Source organism: Bos grunniens, chromosome 6 (genome assembly GCF_055505025.1).
Source record: "Bos grunniens cultivar Pamir isolate PY7600 chromosome 6, Bosgru_T2T1.0, whole genome shotgun sequence".
Lineage (NCBI taxonomy): Eukaryota > Metazoa > Chordata > Mammalia > Artiodactyla > Bovidae > Bos > Bos grunniens.
In genome coordinates, this window is record NC_141170.1 from 1,838,629 (window position 1) to 1,859,168 (window position 20,540).

Below are 20,540 nucleotides of genomic sequence, written 5' to 3' on the forward strand. Positions count from 1 at the left end.
CACACTAGGGTTTGAGAGAGCTGATTTGCCAAATTAACTAAATATGGAATGGGTTTAGTTTCACATTCCATCCTTTTCTTCCTTACTGTACCTGCAGCTTATGGGATCTTAATTTCCGACCAGGGATCGAACCCATGCCCCAGCAGTGGAAGGGCAGAGTCCCAACCACTGGACCACCAGGGAATTCCCTATCCTGGTCTTTTTTACTACAAGATCCCAGTTCATGGGGTTAGTTAAAGGTGACCTCAGTGGACCTGACATCTGAAGGAGGACAGAATTTTCTTTAAAAGTAATCTGAAGTTGATTATAATAGTCATGGATAGGTTCATCAGCGTTTTTTGTGTTCAAGCCTGAGTTTTATTCTGACTTAGGAATAGTTACTGTGATTGCTGGTGGAATCTCCCAGCAAAGGTTCCAGCCTCTTGTCAGAAGTTAGGGGTTTGCTCCTTTACATCCCCTCTATGGTGTTTCTTTACGGCTAATTTCATCTGTTGTTTGAGCTTCACCAAAAAGCATGTAGACCACCTGATACAAATCTGAGAAACCAGGTTGATAGGTTTCAATAAGCATGTTAAAATCTTCCTCAAGGCTTCCCTGGTGGCTGAGTGCTAAAGAATCCCCCTGCCAATGCAGGAGACATGGGTTTGATCTGTGGTCCAGGAAGATCTCACATGTCTGGGAGCCACTGAGCCCGTGCACCACAACTCTGGGGCTTCTCTGGTGGCTCAGACAGGAAAGAATCTGCATGCAGCCCAGGAGACCCAGGTTCGATCTCTGGGTCGGGAAGATCCCCTGGAGAAGGAAATGGCAACCCGCTCCAGTATTCTTGCCTGGAGAATTCCAAGGACAGAGGATCCTGGTGGGCTGCAGTCCATGGGGTCACAAAGAGTCGGACAGGACAGAGCAACTAAGACTGTCCACAACTATTAAGCCTGTGCTCTGGAGCCTGGGAGCTGCCACTACTGAAGCCTGCTCACCTGGAGCCAGTGCCCCCCAACAAGAGAAGCCATCACAGTGAGAAACCCATGGGCCACACCTAGAAAAGTCGCTCTGAGGGCAGCAAGGAAGACCAGCACAGCCTAAAATAAATATTTTTAAAAAATCTTTAGCACGGAATGAGGGAGTGGGATGAGATGTATGGAGAGAGTAACATGGGAATTTACAATACCATATGTAAAATAGATAGCCAATGGAATTTGCTGTATGACTCAGGGAACTCAAACAGGGGCTCTGTGACAATCTAGAAGGGTGGGGTGGGGAGGGCGATGGGAGGGAGGTCAGGAGGGTGGGGACATGGGCAGACCTATGGCTGAGTCTTGTTGATGTTTGACAGAAAACAACATTCTGTAAAGTGGCCAAAAAAAATATCTTCAGCAAACCCAGGGGTCCTCAGTTACTCTGTTGTTGTTCAGTCGCTCAGTCGTGTCCAATTCTTTGCAATTCCACGGACTGCAGCACATCAGGCTACCCTGTCCTTCAGTATCTCCCGGAGTTTGCTCAGATTCACGTCCACTAAGTGAGTCAGTGATGGTATCTGACCGTCTCATCCTCTGACGCCCTATACTTTTGCCTTCAGTCTTTCTCAGTTACTTTCAGAAATTCTTAACTATGACTTGCAATTCAGCCTTAGGCCAGAGGACGTATGTAATCCGGTGTTTAAGGCAGATCCTGACAGGTTCAGAGGAGGAAGATACGCCGGAGTGGAGTCTGAGGCAGAGGAATGTGAAAAGCCATCTTGTCTTTCTTTGATTCACAGGTAATTTAATTGTGGCATTTTATAGAAAGTCCATTTTAAATTCTTGAGAATGGTCGGAAACCTCAAAATACCAGTCAAGTTAGGCATCCAATTCTGTGTAGACTCTTTCCGAACCATGGCAATCTGACATGGTTTTAAGAGAGTTAAGTTTGGGGAGCTGGAAAGTTCTTCATAACAGCATTGATGTGTAATGGAGCACATCATACCCGCCTTCCAGGGACACACTCGCCCTCGCCTTCTCCACCCGCCTCCTGTTTGTAGAAGAAAGAACGTTAGTCTCCTAGGCCTTCCCCCACCCCCATCCCAAAGAAGAGATTTAATCATAGAAGTGGGAAAATGTAGAGAAAGGAAAACAGTCAAGCAAAACAAAATAGTTTAGCCACTAAAGTCAAAGACCTTTAGTTCCTTCTCAAACACTGTAGATACCGTCCTGAGCCGTGTCCTCTGGGTGGTTTTGCAGATACTGAAACCCCAGCCGGTGGAAAAAGTAACCTGTGTGCTGCCCACAAACAGAGCCCAGAGCGGCAGGAGCCAGAAAGGGCATGATGCTGACCCTCGATGGCCTCACCACCAACCAATCAGAACCATGTCCACCAGCTGATGACACACCCCACAACCCGCCTCCCTCAGTCTTCAAAACTTTTCTCTGGAACTTATTGCTGATTGAAGAATTTCACTACTTTTTAAATAGCACTAAGGCTCGTGCCTCCGCGACACTCTTCCGTGGGGCGGAGGAGCTCCTGTGTGATGCGATGGCGTGCGCGTTAGTTTTGTGCTGAATAGTTACTGTGATTGCTGGTGGAATCTCCCAGCAAAGGTTCCAGCCTCTTGCCAGAAGTTAGGGGTTTGCTCTTTTAAATCCCCTCTAGGGTGTTTCCTTTGGGCTACTTTCACCTGTTGTTTGGGCCTCACCAAAAAGCACGTAGACTATCTGATGCAGATATGAGAAACCAGGTTGATAGGTTTGAATAAGCAATGTTAAAATCTTCCTCAAGGGCTTCCCTGGTGGCTGAGTGGTAACGAATGCCCCTGCCAATCCAGGAGACACCAGTTCAATTCCTGGTCCAGGAAGATCCTACATCCCTTGGAGCAACTAAGCCCATGTACCGCAGCTCTGGGGCTTCCCTGCTGGCTCAGACAGTGAGAAAGATGAAAGTGAAAGTGAAGTCACGCAGCCGTGTCCGACTCTTTGGGGCCCCATGGACAGTAGCCTACCAAGCTCCTCCTTCCATGAGATTTTCCAGACAAGAGTACTGGAGTGAGTTCCATTTCCTTCTCCACAGACAGTGGAGGATCCGCCTGCAATGCGGGAGACCCAGGTTCGACCCCTGGGTCAGGACGATCCCCTGGAGAAGGAAATGGCAACCCACTCCAGTATCTTGCCTGGAGAATTCCATGGACAGAGGAGCCAGGCAGGCTACAGTCTATGGAGTCGAAAAGAGTTGGACATGACTGAGCAAATAAGCACGCACATGCACAGCTGGGTTTTGCAGCCTCTCCCTGCCCTCTTCCTCCTGCTGGTGGTGAAGTATTGCCACTTCCTCAGGATGAATCTCTTCCCTTGGGATCTGTGTGCAGGTCCAGTGGTTTGCACTCCAGAGCTCCTTGGTGGATGGCATCACCGACTTGATGGACATGAGATGGTAGCAAAGAATCAGACAGGATTGACTGAGCAACTGAACTGAGTGTGCACCGGTGCTGGAGGCAGTAAGGCCCTCCTCCCCGGGCGCACTGAGACACTGGCCGGTCTCACAAAGGGCAAGGACCACGTGCTGTGGCCCAAAGACAGACTGGCCTGAGGCAGGAGCAGGAACCCAGGAGATTTCTGCAGACCGCCGAACCCAGCCCCCTCCTCATCCCCGCCCCCACTGCCAGCGCAGGACACACACGTTCAGACTGCAGCACCCACAGAGGCCATGGTCATGGTTTGGAGGACTCAGGATCTTTAAGATGTTAGTTCAGTTCAGTTCAGTCGCTCAGTCATCTCCGACTCTCTGCGACCCCATGGACTGTAGCACTTGACATGGCCTCCCTGTCCATCACCAACTCCCAGAGCTTGCTCAAACTCCTGTCCATTGAATCGGTGATGCCATCCAACCATCTCATCCTCTGTCAGCCCCTTCTCCTCCTGCCTTCAATCTTTCCCAGCATCAGGGTCTTTTCCAATGAGCTGGCTCTTCTGGCCAAAGTATTGGAGCTTCAGCATCAATCCTTCCAATGAATATTCGGGACTGATTTCCTTTAGGATTGACTGGCTCGATCTGCTTGCAGTCCAAGGGACTCTCAACAGTCTTCTTCAACACCGCAGTTCAAAAGGATCAGTTCTTCGGCACTCAGCCTTCTTTATGGTCCAACTCTCACATTCGTACATGACTACTGGAAAAACCATAGTTTTGACTATATGGACTTTTGTCGGCAAAGTGATGTCCCTGCTTTTTAATATGCTGTCTCGGTTTGTCATAGCTTTTCTTCCAAGGAACGAGCATCTTTTAATTTCATGGCTGCAGTCACTGTCCATAGTGATTTTGGAGCCCAAGAAAATAAAATCTGCCACTGTTTCCATTTTTTCCCATCTATTTTCCACGAAGTGATGGGACTGGATGCCATGATCTTAGTTTTTTGAATGGAGCCAGGGGGAGGGGAACAGGAGGGGGTGAAATGGCGATGGAAAATGGAGGCTATGAACCCTTGCCTCTTCCTAGCCAGAGATCAGCAGTGGTGGGCAGAATGTGGTCATCTGACCCCCGCTAGACCCTATGTGGGGTCTACAGAGGACCAGGCTGATATGCCTGGAGGGCATAGTGTTGGGAGGGCAGGGAGGAGCGCTGCCTGCATTGGTTTGAAATACCAACAGGAGTGTTTACAGGGCGGACTTGGAAAGGGCTTATTACCAAGGAGAACCTCACCTGCGCCCTGAAGGGTCGGCCCTGAGGCTGCCCCTCTTCTGCCTTTGGGCCGGTCTCCAGGGCCACCTGGTGACCCTCCCCAGTCTCTCTCCCAGGGTGCATCACCCCAGCATCACCTCCAGGCTGCCTAGCAATCTCCAGCGTCTCTCCCACCCGCTAGCAAGCTGTGGACAAGCCCACTGGGGTGGACTGCAGGGCAGTTGTGGCGCCCCAGGTCCGCGTGTCCTCAGGCTCTGTCTACAGTCTGTCCACTCCGGGACCTCTTCCTTGCGCCTTCATCCTCTCCACTGCCCCTCATCATCTCTGTGCACGTCAGATTTTGCTGATTAGAAAGTGGAATCAGCACAAGAAATATTTAATAAGGTACTTAATTATTCTGAATTAATGAATGAAATGGGTCCCATAACAGAACTTCTGGCCCAGCATGGCTTCAGTGCAGGCGGTGATGATCTTGCCAACAAGACTCCAGAGTCCGGAGGCTATGGGGTTGATTAGTTTATTTGGTCAGCAAGGGCAGGTCTTTGAACCACCTCCTCTGGGATTCTCCTTAGCTCTTTCCTCACGGCCTCACTTTGACTGCTACATCTCCTCCCATCACATTCCCCCTACCAGGTCGAAGGAAAACAGTGATGATTGATTTCCACCACCCGCCTTCCTTTAAAGAGATGAAACTTTCCCAAACACCACCTGCCTCCGAAACAGGGCTCCTCTCAGCTCTATTGGGCAGAACTGGGTCATGTGTTCTCCCCACCCCCACCATTCCAGCAGAGGAAAGAGAGGGCCATGCCTGCTTTCCTCCAGTCAAGATTCATCCCCTGGGGATGGGCCTACTTTCTGTGAGCCCATTTCATCAGGAGACCAGGACAGCTGACATTTTATGTATTCGTATTTATTGAAACAGCTGCTGGGGAAAAGAGCAGCAGTGTTTGCAACGGGAGGCAAGAAGTTCAAGCACCAGAAGCCGAAGGACAAAACAGACTGTCCAGTGGAAAATACAGACAGGAGGGTCGCGGTGCCAGCAAGTGGGGCTGACGTCTCCAAGGATGAGTGCGTGACAGAGAAAGGACAAGTGTGTGGGGGGGACAGGCACGGGTGCAGCGGCCAGTACAGCTACCGTTACCAGGCAGCAGTCACCAGGCGGCCGCTACTGAGAAACTGCCAGGGTGGTGATTAAAGGCCTGTTAGGCCAGCGGTCAGGGGAGTGGTGGTAGTCAGGCAGAGAGGGAGGTAAGAGGCGGACCCCAGCCTTCACCCCGGAGCCCTCCTGCTCACCCGGCCTCAGGCCAGTGGATGGGGTGGGGGGACAGGCTAGGGGCTCTGTCCTGCTGGGCTCCACAGCCCTTGCCAATGCTGCCTGCTGGCCGGGCCCAGGCCGAGAGGCCGCAGTGAAGGTCTCCCCAGTCCCCACACTGGGACCTAAGGGCAGCAGCGGTTTGCCTGGCTGCCGTGCGAGGGACCTGACCCCCTGCTGTTTGGGGGGCCTGAAGAGACTGAGGACCAGTTGGGTCCTGGGTGCCTAGCTGCCTCAGAGATGACAGCTGGACAGGGTCTGGGGACCTGGCTCCAAGGGCACCACCAGCTGAGATCTGCCTCCTCAGCCCGGCCTGGGTGCTAGTGGGAGGACCCAGACTGGGTGCTGGACGAAGACTCCTGGGCAGGCTGACTGGCCCTAGCAGGGAGCGCCAACCCCACCCCCCGCCCCCCCCACCCCCGCCTTAGCCAGGACATGGACCTTGGAGGGTGAAAGCTGAGCCTTGAGACCTTGTCTTTTCTTGTCAGAACAGAGAATGGCATTCATTTAGAGACATTTACAGGAACACTGTTACCTGACCATGACCTGACCTCAAGAACAAAGAATCTGACACCAGGAAGTTTGCAACGACTCACCTCACTTTTCCCAGGAAAGGGCTTTGCTGAAACCTTTGGGGAGTTTGGGGTTTTTAAGGTGGGAGCCACGCGTCTCCTCGCATCGTGCAGCAATAAACCTTTCTCTGCTCTAGATTCCGAGGATTCAGTATCATTTGGCCTCGCTGTGCCAGTGGCACACAGACTCACCTGCACAGGAGTGCTGGGATCCGTCTAGGGAGCACACACCCGCCTGACCAGATGGACCGCCCGTTTCCTCTGCTGCCGGACCCTCTGGTGGGAGCCCCCGCCCCCTTCCCAGCATCTCACCTCCTCTATCCTTCTCCATATCTCCTGCGGCCCAACCCCCTGCACGCCACCTCTCCTTCGCTGACCGCCTGTCCTCCATCCGCTATCAGAGGCAATCCGAAGCTGAGACACCAGAGGGAGCCTTTGGAGCCTTAGGATCTAGGCAGGTTTAACGTCACCATGGCAACCCCTGGAGCGCCCTCCCCCGACCGGCTCTCAGATGCCCCGCCCTGCCCCCCAGGGCCTCAAGGACTCCTCGGGGAGCGGGGCGGGGCCAGATTGGAGGGAGAAGGCGAAAACCGCCCCGCAATTGGCCCGCGGCGCGCAGCGGTGAAAGCCGCCTGGCGACTGGCCGGAGGTGTACGTGACGTCACAGAGAGGCGGGGTGACGCACCGGACGTGTATAAAGGTCGGGCGCCGCTGTCCTCTCCCAGGGAGAGGAGAGCGTAGAGGTGAGAAAGCGGTTTTTCCGTGGATGCTGCCGCTTCTGCTTCTCCTCCTCGCCGCCTCTTCGGCCGCCCTTCTGGCGACCAGCGCCCATTCTTCCTGCTCCGTCCTCTGGCCATACCGTGCAGTCCACGTTCATGTTCGCGGCCACTTTGGCTCGGCTCTGTGGGCTTGCGAGTCAGCGCACCCGCTCCCTCGGACGGAGCTGGCCCGACTCCTCGCTTTGGTGATCCCCCTCCAAGCAGCGGGAGATCGGGCGCCGAGAACCGGAGCGCAGAGGACCCTCAGGCCTCCGGGGCCGCACGCCGACTCCGCACAGTCCGGCGGAGCGCCCCCGAAACGTGCCTGTCCTCCAGCTCAACACTGAGCAGAGGGCGGCCTCCAACCCCGACTCGGACGCTCGTCGACCTTGGAGCAGCGCCGTACAACAGGTCCAGGTGTTGTAGCCACGCGTTCCGGGAAACAACTCAGAAGGACAGTGCAGATGGTGGAGTGCAGATTATTACACCGGCAGGCCCAAAGCAGAGTCTCCTCTTAGCCAAGGACCCCGACCAGTGTTTGTGAAAACCTTAGATACCCTAAGTGTACGTGCCCAAACGCACCTGCCCAAATTCCTTGAAACTAGTCTGGACAAGGTAAAAGAGAGATACCATCGAAATTAAGCCATGATTCATGTGTCATAAGCCTAGATAGTTGAACAGTGGACATTTATCCATAGACCTGTGGTCATACCCCGCTAAGCATAATGGGGTTTACGACTTTGTTCTGTTAGAAATAATTAGCATATTCGTTTAGACAGGAACAGTCTAGGTACAAGTCCCGAGGCTCCTTCATCCAGGGGTCTGGATTTCCATTGGTATGCCATTTCCATGGATACTGGGCATATAGCTCAAAGTCCACAGTCCGACCCAAGATGACGTCCTGCTTTCAAGGTAGAGCCCCTTATGTTTACTCCTTCACAGGGTGCCTACCTGGGACGTCCTGCTCCACTAAGGACCGCCACTGCCTCCTAGGGAGAGTTCCCGGGACTCCTGCCCACAGCCAGCAAACCTCTCAGTGGGCTCCCCGCAGAGCTGAGGGCAGCCAGAGACCAGTGGCCACAGGCTTTTCTGTGGTGACCCACCTAGGGACCTTAAAACCAAGGTCCCCTTGGGCTCCAGGCCCGGCAAAGGTCAGTCACTAATGCACACTGGGATGCCCCTGGCCCCCGCTGAGCCTGGCAGCCCTACACCTCATCTTACTGCGCTTGAGTGTCCTCCCGTGGCCGGAAAAGCCCCATCCCACAGTCCGCCATTCCGCAACATGTGCGCAGTTGCATGTTCTCCATCCAGGGTCCCCACCTTGGATGCCCTGCTGAGTAGGAGACTGCCACTCACCAGCACCAAGAGGCCTTTGGGTGCCCCGCAACTTGGGGAACCAAGGTTTCTGGCTCAGTCTCCCCCCAGGACAAGGGGCCACCTTCACATGCAGCTGAGAGCGCCCTGCGGACCCCTGCCCGCTGCCCACCAAGCTGCCTGCAGTTGAGGCCCCTCTCAGCCAAGGGCCATCCAGCAGGAGCAGACAGAAGCCCACAGACCCTCATCTTCTCATGGACCATGAAGCTGGGGTCTGCGCCGAGCACTCCCTGGTCAGCAGAGAGCAGCAGTCCCCTCACATTAAGGGCCCCCCGAACTCCATCTGCCTGCACGGCCTCCTTCCAACCTCTCTGCACCTGGCAATGCCTTTGGCGGGGGGCTGCCCCCGGCCTGCCCTCGGAACGCCACGTGCGCTCGCCCACCTGCATTCTCCAGCCCCTTTGTTCCCAAGATGGGCTCCCCACTCAGCCAAGGGAAACCTCCCTCCCGCAAAGAGGCCCACCTGCATCTCCACAGCCCTGCAGACCCTCCCTCCAGGCCTTCCAACACTGACCCTTCACCCCCTCAAGGGCAGCGGCCAGCTCCCTGGCAATCCGAAATGCCGAAGTGGGGAGCAAAGCTAGCTCTGGCAGAAGGAAGACAACAGAAACAGGATGCACTTACAAGCAGTTGCTGGGCCACGTCGCATTAGGGCTCCCAGGGAGAAAAATGCCAACTTCGGCCCCTAGGCCCGGGATCCAGGTCCTCACCCAGTCGGGAGCAATCCGAGACCACTGGCCTAGGCAGGCCTCGGCCTTCCACCGTGGGGGCTGGGTAGGCGGCTGTCTGTGCAGACGTTGATGGTGGCTGCGTCCCTGGGAGGCAGGCTCGGGAAAGCCAGCACCTCGTGGCCGGCACTCAGAGCCGTGCAGGGTGTAGTCCCCTGGTGGGTCTCTGCCGAGGCGCTGATGGGCCGCGGGCCTGGAGACCTCTGGCCTAGGACCAGGTTTAGTGTGTCTTGGTTTTCTGGAGAGTTCTCTCCAGCGGGTGAGAGGGATTCCCTGCCTTAGAACAGGAGAAGCTGGAAGAGCTGCCGACTGGACTGAAACTCATGGATAAAGCTTTGTATGAGTTTGACAGGAAACTTAAATCTGCGAAGACAGCTTTTCACAGAAAGGGGGACATTATTAAAAATCTGTCCAGGGAAGTGTCTGAACTGAAGGAATTGCTCAGAATGTCTGAAGAAAACAACCAAAGGTGGAAACATCTGTTTCAGCTGTTCCGGGAAGGACAGGTGTCCCTGGACGTGGCTGACGCTGAGCAGGGCACCCGTGGCCATGTCCCGGAGAGCCCCAGGCCCCACGCACAGAGCCCCGAGCTGGGGCTGCTTGGGGACAGGTTGTCCCACCTGGAGGGGGGAGATGGAGGCGCCACAAGAAAACGCCGAGCACCTGGGGCGGCAGGAGGCGCGGGTTCGAGAGCTGGAGGGCTTCTTCCTCAACTTCCGGGGCTTCCTGGAAGCCTGACAGGTTCACAGTACGAAGGCCGGTCGTCCGAGTGCCCCCCAACCCCGGGAAGGGGGCCTGGAAGCTGGGGTGGAGCTGGCCTGACCTTCACCATGTGTATGAGTTCTGAATAGTAGTGTTGGAAGACAGTGTCCCAGGGTGGGTGATGGGGTTCCGAGGCTGTGAGCATCTGCAGTGGGGTCTGGGGGGCAGGGCAGGCGTGGCCTGAGATGAACATCAAGGACCATGCTGTCTGGGGTGCCTGCATTCAGCAGCGAGAGTGCAAACCACGCTGGGCGCAGGGTCACTTTCCCAGTAGGAAAGGGCTGTATAAACTGAATTAACCATCAGTACGGCAGGGCTTGGGGCTCAGCTGGTAAAGAATCTGCCTGAAATGCAGGAGACCCTGGCTTGTTTCCTTGGTCGGGGAAATCCCCTGGAGAAGGGATAGGCTACCCACTCCAGTACTCCTGGGCTTCTCCGGTGACTCAGATGGTAAAGAATGTACCTGCAATGCGGGAGACTTGGGTTTGATCCCTGGCTTGAGAAGATCCCCTGGGGGAAGGCATTGGCAACCCACTCCTGAGTTCTTGCCTGGAGAATCCCATGGGCAGAGGAGCCTGGTGGGCTGCAGTCCATGGGTCGCAGAGAGTCGGAGATGACTGAGCGACTGGACCGAACTGAACTAACATCTTAAAGATATTGAGCATCTGTGCACGCGTAGGGGGGCTTACACGTAGACAGGAGAGGGGACCTGGGAGACTGACTTTGTCAGCTCAGCTCTTTCCTTCTTTGTCTCATATCTTCTATAAAGGAATTTAAAATTACTATTAGTGCTTTAAAGAGATTTTCTCAGTAAAATCCTGCATGTGAGCTTAAGTGAGTAAAATAAACAGACCTGTCAGCGTGCAGTGGTGATTTAGCATGAAAATATCAGAAAGCAAGGAGTTATGGGCCTCCCTGGTGGCTCACTGGTTAACAATCTGCCTGTCGACGCAGGAGACACGAGTTGGATCCCTCGTCCCGCAGGATCGTACGTGCTGCAGAGCAGCTAAGCCCGTGTATTACAACTTCCGAGCCTGCGCGCTCTAGGGCCTTCAGGCCGCAAGTTCTGAGCCCACACGCCCGGAGCCTGTGCTCTGCAATAAAAGAACCCACTACCGTGAGAAGGCTGAGCACCTCGGTGACGAGTAGCTGGCAATTGCCCTTAAACACTAATGAAGACCCAGCACAGCCTAAAAAAAAAACAAAAACAAGGAGTTACAGTGTGAAATGTGGAAAACCTAGAATGAATAATTACCCCTAGGAAGCAAAAGGGCATCCAACTGCAGATGATAATAACTTTAGTTTTATTGTACTTTAGAAAACCATTTTTTAAAGGACTTTTCCGGGTGGTTCTATGGCTAAGACTTCAGGCTCCCAATAGAGGGAACCTGGGTTTGATCCCTGAGCTCACACGCTGCAACCAAGAACTGATGCAGCCAAAAAAACACTAAATAAAAACGGAAAAATCGTTCAAGCCAAATCCTTCCTAAACGTGTTGGACGAGGCAGGGCTCCGACATCACAGCTCCCAGAGGAGGGATCCCAGGGGGTGGGGGGAGGGCAATGCTGATGTGGCCGTGGGGGCGGGGCATGTTGATGATGGTATGTGGGGGGTATTCATGGTGGGGGTTGGGGGGCGACGGGGTGCATGGGAATCTCTATATCTTCCTCTCAATTTTGCTTTGAACCTAACGCTGCTCTTAAATATTTTTTTAAAAGTAAAAGTGAAAAAATAAAAATAAAAGATAAAAGTAAAAGTGATTTTAGGTTGAACTCCCAAAGAAATTGTTGATATTTTGCAATTTCTGATCTATAAAAGCAGTAGATTCATGTGTTTGCCAATTAAAATAGAGTTTGGTCTTTAAAAAATACACAAGCATCTGGAAGGCATGTCCTGTTCAAATGGAAAACAAGAGAACAAGAACTCTTCGGAATGAGAAGCGAGTTAACAGCAGCTGTGGATCACGGGGCTCTGTGAGCACTCGTGTCCATCAGCGTTCCGAGTGCGTGCTCGGCCTCTGCAGGCGTGTCTGACTCCTTGCCACCCTGTGGACTGTAGCCCGCCGGGCTCCTCCATCCGTGGGGATTGTGGGCACTTGTGTTCTAGCAGCAGATGGAGTGAGTGACCGTCCAGGAAAGCGAGCCTCTGGGCAGAATGTTTACAAGGGGCTCTGAGTGTGCACCGGTGCTGGAGGCAGTAAGGCCCTCCTCCCCGGGCGCAGTGAGACACTGGCGGGTCTCACAAAGGGCAAGGACCGCGTGCTGTGGCCCAAAGACAGACTGGCCTGAGGCAGGAGCAGGAACCCAGGAGATTTCTGCAGACCGCCGAACCCAGCCCCCTCCTCATCCCCGCCCCCACTGCCAGCGCAGGACACACACGTTCAGACTGCAGCACCCACAGAGGCCATGGTCATGGTTTGGAGGACTCAGGATCTTTAAGATGTTAGTTCAGTTCAGTTCAGTTCAGTCGTGTCCAACTGTTTGTGACCCCATGGACTACAGCTCACCAGGCCTCCCTGTCCATCACCAACTCCCGGAGCTTGCTCAAACTCATGTCCATTGAGTCTGTGATGCCATCCAACCTCTGACAACCCTTCTCCTGCCTTCAATTTTTCCCAGCATCAGGGCTTTTCAAATGAGTCAGTTCTTCATATCAGGTGGCCAAAGTATTGGAGTTTCTTCACCATCAGTCCTTCCAATGAACACCCAGGACTGATTTCCCTTAGGATGGGCTGCTTTGATCTCCTTGCTGTCCAAGGGACTCTCAAGAGTCTTCTCCAACACCACAGTTCAAAAGCATCAATTCTTCAGCGCTCAGCTTTCTTTATGGGCCAATTCTCACATCCATACATGATCAATGAAAAAACCATAGCTTTGATTAGATGGACCTTTGTCTGCAAAGTAATGTCTCTGCTTTTTAATATGCTGTCTAGGTTTGTCATAGCTTTTCTTCCAAGGAGCAAGCATCTTTTAATTTCATGGCTGCAGTCACCATCTATGGTGATTTTAGAACCCAAGAAACTGAAGTCTGTCACTGTTTCCATTGTTTCCCCATCTGTTTTCCATGAAGTGATAGGACTGGATGCCTTGATCTTCATTTTTTGAATGTTGAGTTTTAAGCCAGCTTTTTCACTCTCCTCTTTCACTTTCATCAAGAGGCTCTTTAGTTCCTCTTTGCTTTCTGCCATAAGGGTGGTGTCATCTGCATATCTGAGGTGATTGATATTTCTCCTGGCAATCTTGATTCCAGCTTGTGCTTCATCCAGCCCAGCATTTCACATGATGTACTCTGCATATAAGTTAAATAATCAGGGTGACAATATACAGCCTTGATGTACTCCTTTCCCAATTTGGAGCCAGTCCATTGTTCCATGTCTGGTTCTAGCTGTTGCTTCTTGACCTGCATACAGATTTCTCAGGAGGCAGCTAAGGTGGTCTGGTATTCCTGTCTATAAGAATTTTCCAGTTTGTTGTGATCTACACAGTCAAAGGCTTTGGCATAGTCAATAAAGCAGAAGTAGATGTTTTTCTGCAACTCTTGCTTTTTCCATGATCCAGCGGATGTTGGCAATCTGATCTCTGGTTCCTCTGCCTTTTCTAAATCCTGCTTGAACATCTGGACATTCTCGGTTCATGTACCGTTGAAGCCTGGCTTGGAGAATTTTGAGCATTACTTTACTAGTGTGTGAGATGAGTGCAATTGTGCAGTAGTTTGAACATTCTTTGGCATTGTATTTCTTTGGGATTGAATGAAAACTGATCTTTCCAGTCCTATGGCCACTACTGAGTATTCCAAATTTGCTGGCATACTTGAAATTTGAGCGCAGCACTTTCACAGAATCATCTTTTCGGATTTGAAGCAGCTCAGATGGAATTCCATCACGTCCACTAGCTTTGTTCGCAGTGATGCTTCCTAAGGCCCACTTGACTTCAGACTCCAGGATGTCTGGCTCTAGGTGAGTGATCACACCGTCGTGGTTATCTGGGTCATGAAGATCTTTTTTTTTTTTTAGGAAGATCTTTTTTGTATAGTTAATTCTTCTGTGTATTCTTGCCGCCTCTTCTTAATATCTTTGGTTTCTGTTAGGTCCATACTATTTCTGTCCTTTATTGTGCTCATCTTTGCATGAAATGTTCCCTTGGTATCTCTAATTTTCTTAAAGAGATCTCTAGTCTTTCCTGTTCTATTGTTTTCCTCTATTTCTGTGCATTGATCACTGAGGAAGGCTTTCTTATCTCTCCTTGTTATTATTTGAAATTCTGCATTCAGATGGATATATCTTTCCTTTTTTCCCTTTTACTCTTCTATTCACAGCTATTTGTAAGGCCTCCTCAGACAACCATTTTGCTTTTTTGCATTTCTTTTTTTGGGGGATGGTCTTGATCACTGCCTCCTGTACAATGTCACAAACCTCTGTCCATGGTTCTTCAGGCACTCTGTCTATTAGGTCTAATTCCTTGAATCTATTTATCGCTTCCACTGTATAATCGTAAAGGATTTGATTTAGGTCATACCCGAATGGTCTAGCGGTTTTCCCTACTTTCTTCAATTTAAATCTGAATTTGGCAATAAGGAGTTCATGATCTGAGCCACAGTCAGCTCCTGGTCTTGATTTTGCTGACTGTATAGAGCTTCTCCATCTTTGGCTGCAAAGAATATAATCAATCTGATTTCGGTATTGACCATCTGGTGATGTCCATATGTAGAGTTGTCTCTTGTGTTGTTGGAAGAGGGTGTTTGCTATGACCAGTGCGTTCTCTTGGCAAAACTCTGTTACCCACTCATTAGCATATGAAATTACCCAGCCTGTAAAAACTAACCTTGCCTCATTTCACCACCTCACTGGCCCTCTGCGATGGCCCACCATCTGTCTGTGGAGTGTGCTTCTCCCTGAGTCTGAGTAAATCCACTTCCTACCTGTCACTGTCTCTCACCGAATTCTTTCTGCAATGAGGCATCAAGACCTGAGCTTCACTGGGCCCTGACACCAGGTTCCGTGGGTTGTGGCTGGGTTCGCGTCCCAGTCTGAGGTAAACGTTTCGCTCCTGGCTTCCACTCTCCCGCCGTCAGCTCCAGAGCAGGGGGTCTAACAAGGCCACTTTCGCCTTGTCCAGCGGGTGGTTCCCAGGTAAGCAGGGGAAGGGAGGACGCGGAGATCGCTCCAGGGCTGTGTCTGAGCAGCTGGACGCCCCCTGCGAGGCAGGCAGGAGAGGAGATGCCGGCTGCGGAAGGGCCCAGGTCCCCGGCGCCGCGCCGGGTGAGGGGCGGTGGTAGCTGGAGACCCTCTCCCAGTCAGCAGGGAGAGCCGGACCCGGGAGCACCAGACCCTCGCGGTGGGTACAGGCCCTGGGAGGGCCCTCTGGCCGCCCGACCTCTGGACGCACCGCCGCCACGCCCGGGCCGACCAATGGCCCACCTGGAGGAATAGTCTCTGACAAGGGGCCCACAATTCGTTTCTTGAGTGATCAAAAATGCAAATTCTGTGGGATTCCTATTCAGTTCCAGGTGAGCACGGGCGCCCCAGGGCAGAGCTCAGGGGCATCTGACAGCAACGCAGGGGTCCGAGCACAGCGGAGGAGACCCTGGGCACCGGGCCTGCTTCCGGAGACGCTCTCCCGGCCCAGGGCGGCTGGGGCGGCGGTGGCGGGCCAGGCGCCCTCCCGTGAGTGTCCGCAAGGGGGCGGTGTGGGCTAGCGCTCCGGGGCCCCAGGCGGCCGACCGCAGCCTGCGGCAGAACCCAGAGGGCGTGGGAACAGCCCTCCCCGCGTCCGAGCCCGCTCCCCACTCCTGGCTGCTCCTGGGCACACGAATCCACCCCTGCTGGCCCCAACCCCTCCTTACATCGCTCGCTACCTTGTTCATCTCCAAGGTCATCTCAGAGGCAGTGACGTCACCCTGCTTCCCCCTCCTTGGCACAGGTGTGCTGGGGTAGAATTCCACTTCCGTCCTATCATTCTAAAGTGAGGTCCAATCCAGAGTCTGCCGTGGCCCTAAGGAGGTTTCTTCACACCTCAGGCTCCCTCCCTGGGGTGGGCTCACAGAGGGTCTCTGGACTGGGGGACCCTCAGGAGCAGGGGGGCCCAGTGTCCATTTACAGGACCCTGAGACCCCAGCTGTGTCCCAACCACCCACCCTCAGAGCCCAGAACACTGGAAACCGGGTCTCCATTCCAGGCAGGATGTCAGGGGGGTTTCTTGAAGGAATCTGATCATTTAGAGATCCTGCCAGGTCACCGAGTGCTAAAGCTCGCAGTGCGGGATCCCCACCCTCCTGCCCAAGCACTCGGCCACTTTACCCAGACCCAGAAGTCTCAGGGGCCCTTGGAACGTGAAGATCAGGACAAACAAATAGGAAAAGGGGAACTGGGAGGAAGCAGAGACCACTGGCAGAAGACAGCTTAGAAAAACTGAAACTGTTCACCTCAGATTGGGACTTGAACCCGGATGACACCCACAGAACCTGCTTTTAGGACCTAATGAAGCTCAGGCTCTTGATGTCTCATCACAGAAAGAATTCAGTGAGAGACAAGATGATGGGTAAGAAGCAGATTTATTCAGATTCAGAGAGAAGCACACTCCACAGACAGAGTGTGGGCCACTGCTGAGGGCAAGTGAGACCGTGAAATGTGGCCTGGTTAGTTTTTATCAGTTTAGTTCAGCCGCTCAGTCGTGTCCGACTCTGCAACCCCATGACTGCAGGACACCAGGCCTCCCTGTCCATCACCATCTCCTGGAGCTTACTCAAACTCATGTCCATTGAGTCGGTGATGCCATCCAACCATCTCATCCTCTGTTGTCCCCTTCTCCTCCTGCCTTCAATCTTTTGCAGCATCAGGGTCTTTTCCAGTGAGTTAGTTCTTCGCATCAGGTGGCCAAAGTATTGGAGTTTCAGCTTCAGCATCAGTCCTTCCAATGAATATTCAGGACTTATTTCCTTTAGGATGGACTGGTTTGATCTCCTTGCTGTCCAAGGGACTCTCAAGAGTCTCCAGCACCACAGTTCAAAAGCATCAATTCTTCAGTGCTCAGCTTTCTTTATGGTCCAACTCTCATATCCTCTCACATACATGACTCTCACATACATGACTACTGGAAAAACCATAGCTTTGACCGTACTGACCTTTGTCAGCAAAGTAATATGTCTGCTTTTTAATATGTTATCTAGGTTGGTCATAGCTCTTCTTCCAAGGAGCAAGCATCTTTTAATTTCCTGGCAGCAGTCACCATCTGCAGTGATTTTTAAGCCAAGAAAGTAAAGTCTGTCACTATTTCCATTGTTTCCCCATCTATTTGCCATGAAATGATGGGACCAGATGCCATGACCTTAGTTTTTTGAATGTTGAGCTTTAAGCCAACTTTTTCACTCTCCTCTTTCACCTTCATCAAGAGGCTCTTTAGTTCCTCTTGCTTTCTGTCATAACGGTGGTGTCCCAGCAATCTTGATTCCAGCTTGCACTTCATCCATCTGGGCATTTCAAATGATGTACTCTGCATATAAGTTAAATAAGCTGGGTGGCAATATACAACCTTGACATCCTCCTTTCCCAGTTTGGAACCAGTCTACTGTTCCAAGTCCAGTTCTAACTGTTGCTTATTGACCTGCATACAGATTTCTCAGGAGGCAAGTCAGGTGGTCTGGTATCCCCATCTCTTTAAGAATTCTCCAGTTTTTGTGATCCACACAGTCAAAAGCTTTGGCGTAGTTTTTAGTTTGTATAGACTGGGTAATTTCATATGCTAATGAGTGGGGGGATTATTTCAATTATTTTGGGGAAGGAGTGGAGATTGCCAGAAATCGGGCCACCGCCCACTCCGTGGTCCTATGACCTCGCCTTGGAATTGTCATGATGCATCTCTGTGTGTCACTGAGCTTGCTGATTGAGGTTCAAGGTCTAATCAAAGTTGACTTGTCTGCCGTCTTGGACCCATTTGATTCTAATTGGTTCATGTTGCGTCCTCAGGCTGTGTCATTCTTTCAGAAGGTGTCCCTGCCCCTTTCCCTCCTGTTAAAAAACCTTCATTAATATCCTCAGGAAGGAAAGAGAAAATTATGTATTCATGAAGCAAAAACCAGGTGCTTTGAAGAAGGAATGTTACAGAATATAAACAGCTCTTGGGAATTAAAAAGACCATCATAGAAATTGAAAATTCAGTAGAAGAGTTGGAAGATAAGGTTAAGGAAATCTTGGAGAAAGTAGAGCAAAGAGTTAGGGGGGAAAAGTTAAAATAAGGAAAAAAAAAAAAAACAAGAGAAGAAAGTACCATATTAGAGAACTTGTCTAGCAGACCTGAGGCTTCCCTGGTAGCTCAGCTCCTGCAATGCTGGAGACCTGGGTTCAGTCCTTGGGTTGGGAAGATCCCCTGGAGGAGGGTATGGCAACCCACTCTAGTATTCTTGCCTGGAGAATCCCATGGACGGAGGAGCCTGGCGGGCTACAGCCCATGGGATCACAAAGAGTCAGACATGACTGAGCGGCTAAGCACAGCACAGCTAGGAAACCTGACATTTGCTTAAAAGAAATTCTAGAAAGAGAACTGGAAGGAAAAAAATAATCAAAGAAATAGTGGAAAAGAGTTCACAGAAATTTGGGAATTCCCTGGCAGTCCAGGGTTTAAGATTCCATGTTTTCATTACCGAGGGCCTGGATTCAATCCCTGGCTGGGAAACTGCTGCTGCTGCTGAGTTGCTTCAGTCGTGTCCGACTCTGTGCGACCCCAGAGACGGCAGCCCACCAGGCTCCCCCGCCCCTGGGATTCTCTGGATCCCTGGGCAAGAATACTGGAGTGGGTTGCCATTTCCCACAAGTTGTGAGGTCAAAAGAAAGAAAGAAAGAAAGAAAGAAAAAGCTTTTTCACAGAAATTAAACCCGAGTCTCCAGATTGAAAGGAGCTACTGAATGCCCAGATCCAAACACGAAAATAGATGCATAGTAAAGGCACAGCTGAGCAGAATTTCAGAGCCCTGGACACAAAGAGGAAAGACCTCCCTGGCAGTCCAGTGGCTAAGACTCCATGCTCCCAATTCAGAGGGCTGGGTTTCCATCCCCGGTCGGGGAACTAGATCCCACGCACCACAACTCAAGATCCCTCAAGCCGCAATGAAGGTAAAAGATCTTGTATGCTGCCACTAAGACCTAGCACGGTCAAATAAATAAACATTAAAAAGAACAAAGAACCATCAGACGAGGGTCCAGAGAGAAAGGACAGGTGACGTACCAGGGGCCAGGGGCAGAACGCCGCCAGACTCCCCACAGCTGGAAGACGGGGTAAAGCCTCTCAGTGTGCTGTGCTCAGACTCTTTGCAACCCTATTCTCCTCCCAGCAAGAACACTGGAGTGGGTTGCCATGCCCTCCTCCAGGGGATCTTCCCAACCCAGGGATCAAACTCAGGTCTTCCACATTGCAAGTGGATTTTTTTTTACCAGCTGAGCTACAAGGGAAGCCCAAGAATACTGGAGTGGGTAGCCTATCCCTTCTCCAGTGGATCTTCCTGACCCAGGAATTGAACGGGGCCTGCTGCATTGCAGGCGGTTCATTACCAGCTGAGCCACCAGGGAAGCCCTGACAATAGAGGGCTTTGGAGATGGACTGGCGGATTCTGTACAGCTAGAATTCTATATCCATCCAGAGTGAGGGGAGCTTTTCCAGTTGTGGTGCCGCATGGTGAGGAGCCCTTGCCCACACCTGCAGTCATGCCACCCAGGGGCCCTCTGCAGTCAGAGCCAGTCTTCTTTGGACATGAGAAGGCAGCCATGGCCACAAACGAGGCCACAGCCTCGGTAAGGTGACTGGGCCTGGAGGTGACGGAACCATGCAGGCTGCAATACGAGCTACTGGAGCCTCTTCCGCTTCTGGGGCGTCTGCTGGTGTGGACATCCGCGTTTCAGTGAAGGGTGGTAGCCACGTAGCCCGATTTAGGCAGTCCACCAGTCCATCTCCAAAGCTTCGGTAGCCTATTATCAGAAACGTGTGCGTGAGGCTTCCGAGGAGATCAACAAACCCTCATCCAGTATGACCTGACCCTGCTGGTAGCTGATCCCCGTTGCTTCTAATCCAAAAAGTCTGGGGCTCCTGGTGCTTATGCTCGCTACCAGAAATCCCACTGACAAGACATCATGAGGATCAGGGTTCACCTTTATAATACAAAATGTTGTGGGATTTAAGGTTTCAGGGGGAAAAAAAAGAGTGAAGGGAGAAGAGAGAGACTTTGAGAATGACAAGGCCTCCAACAATTCACATTCCTGCACCCTTTCTGCAGGCTTCTCAGGTGGCTCAGCAGTAAACAATCTGCCTGCCAACCAGGAGACACGGGTTCAATCCTCAAGTCAGGAAGATCCCCTGGAGAAGGAAATGACAACCCACTCCAGCATTCTTGTCTGGGAAATCCATGGACA

General features: G+C 52.1%; 2 pseudogenes across 2 annotated transcripts; both read left to right on the top strand.

Annotated features, from left to right (window-relative positions):
* Positions 1 to 6,302: 6,302 nt before the first annotated feature.
* Positions 6,303 to 7,925, top strand: LOC147370171 (uncharacterized; annotated as a pseudogene). The gene has a single exon (XR_015165107.1). The product of XR_015165107.1 is annotated as an uncharacterized LOC147370171 (transcript).
* An 11,913-nt stretch (positions 7,926 to 19,838) lies between these two features.
* On the top strand, positions 19,839 to 20,509 carry LOC147370172 (small ribosomal subunit protein uS9 pseudogene; annotated as a pseudogene). The gene has a single exon (XR_015165112.1). The product of XR_015165112.1 is annotated as a small ribosomal subunit protein uS9 pseudogene (transcript).
* The last annotated feature ends 31 nt before the right edge of the window (positions 20,510 to 20,540 follow it).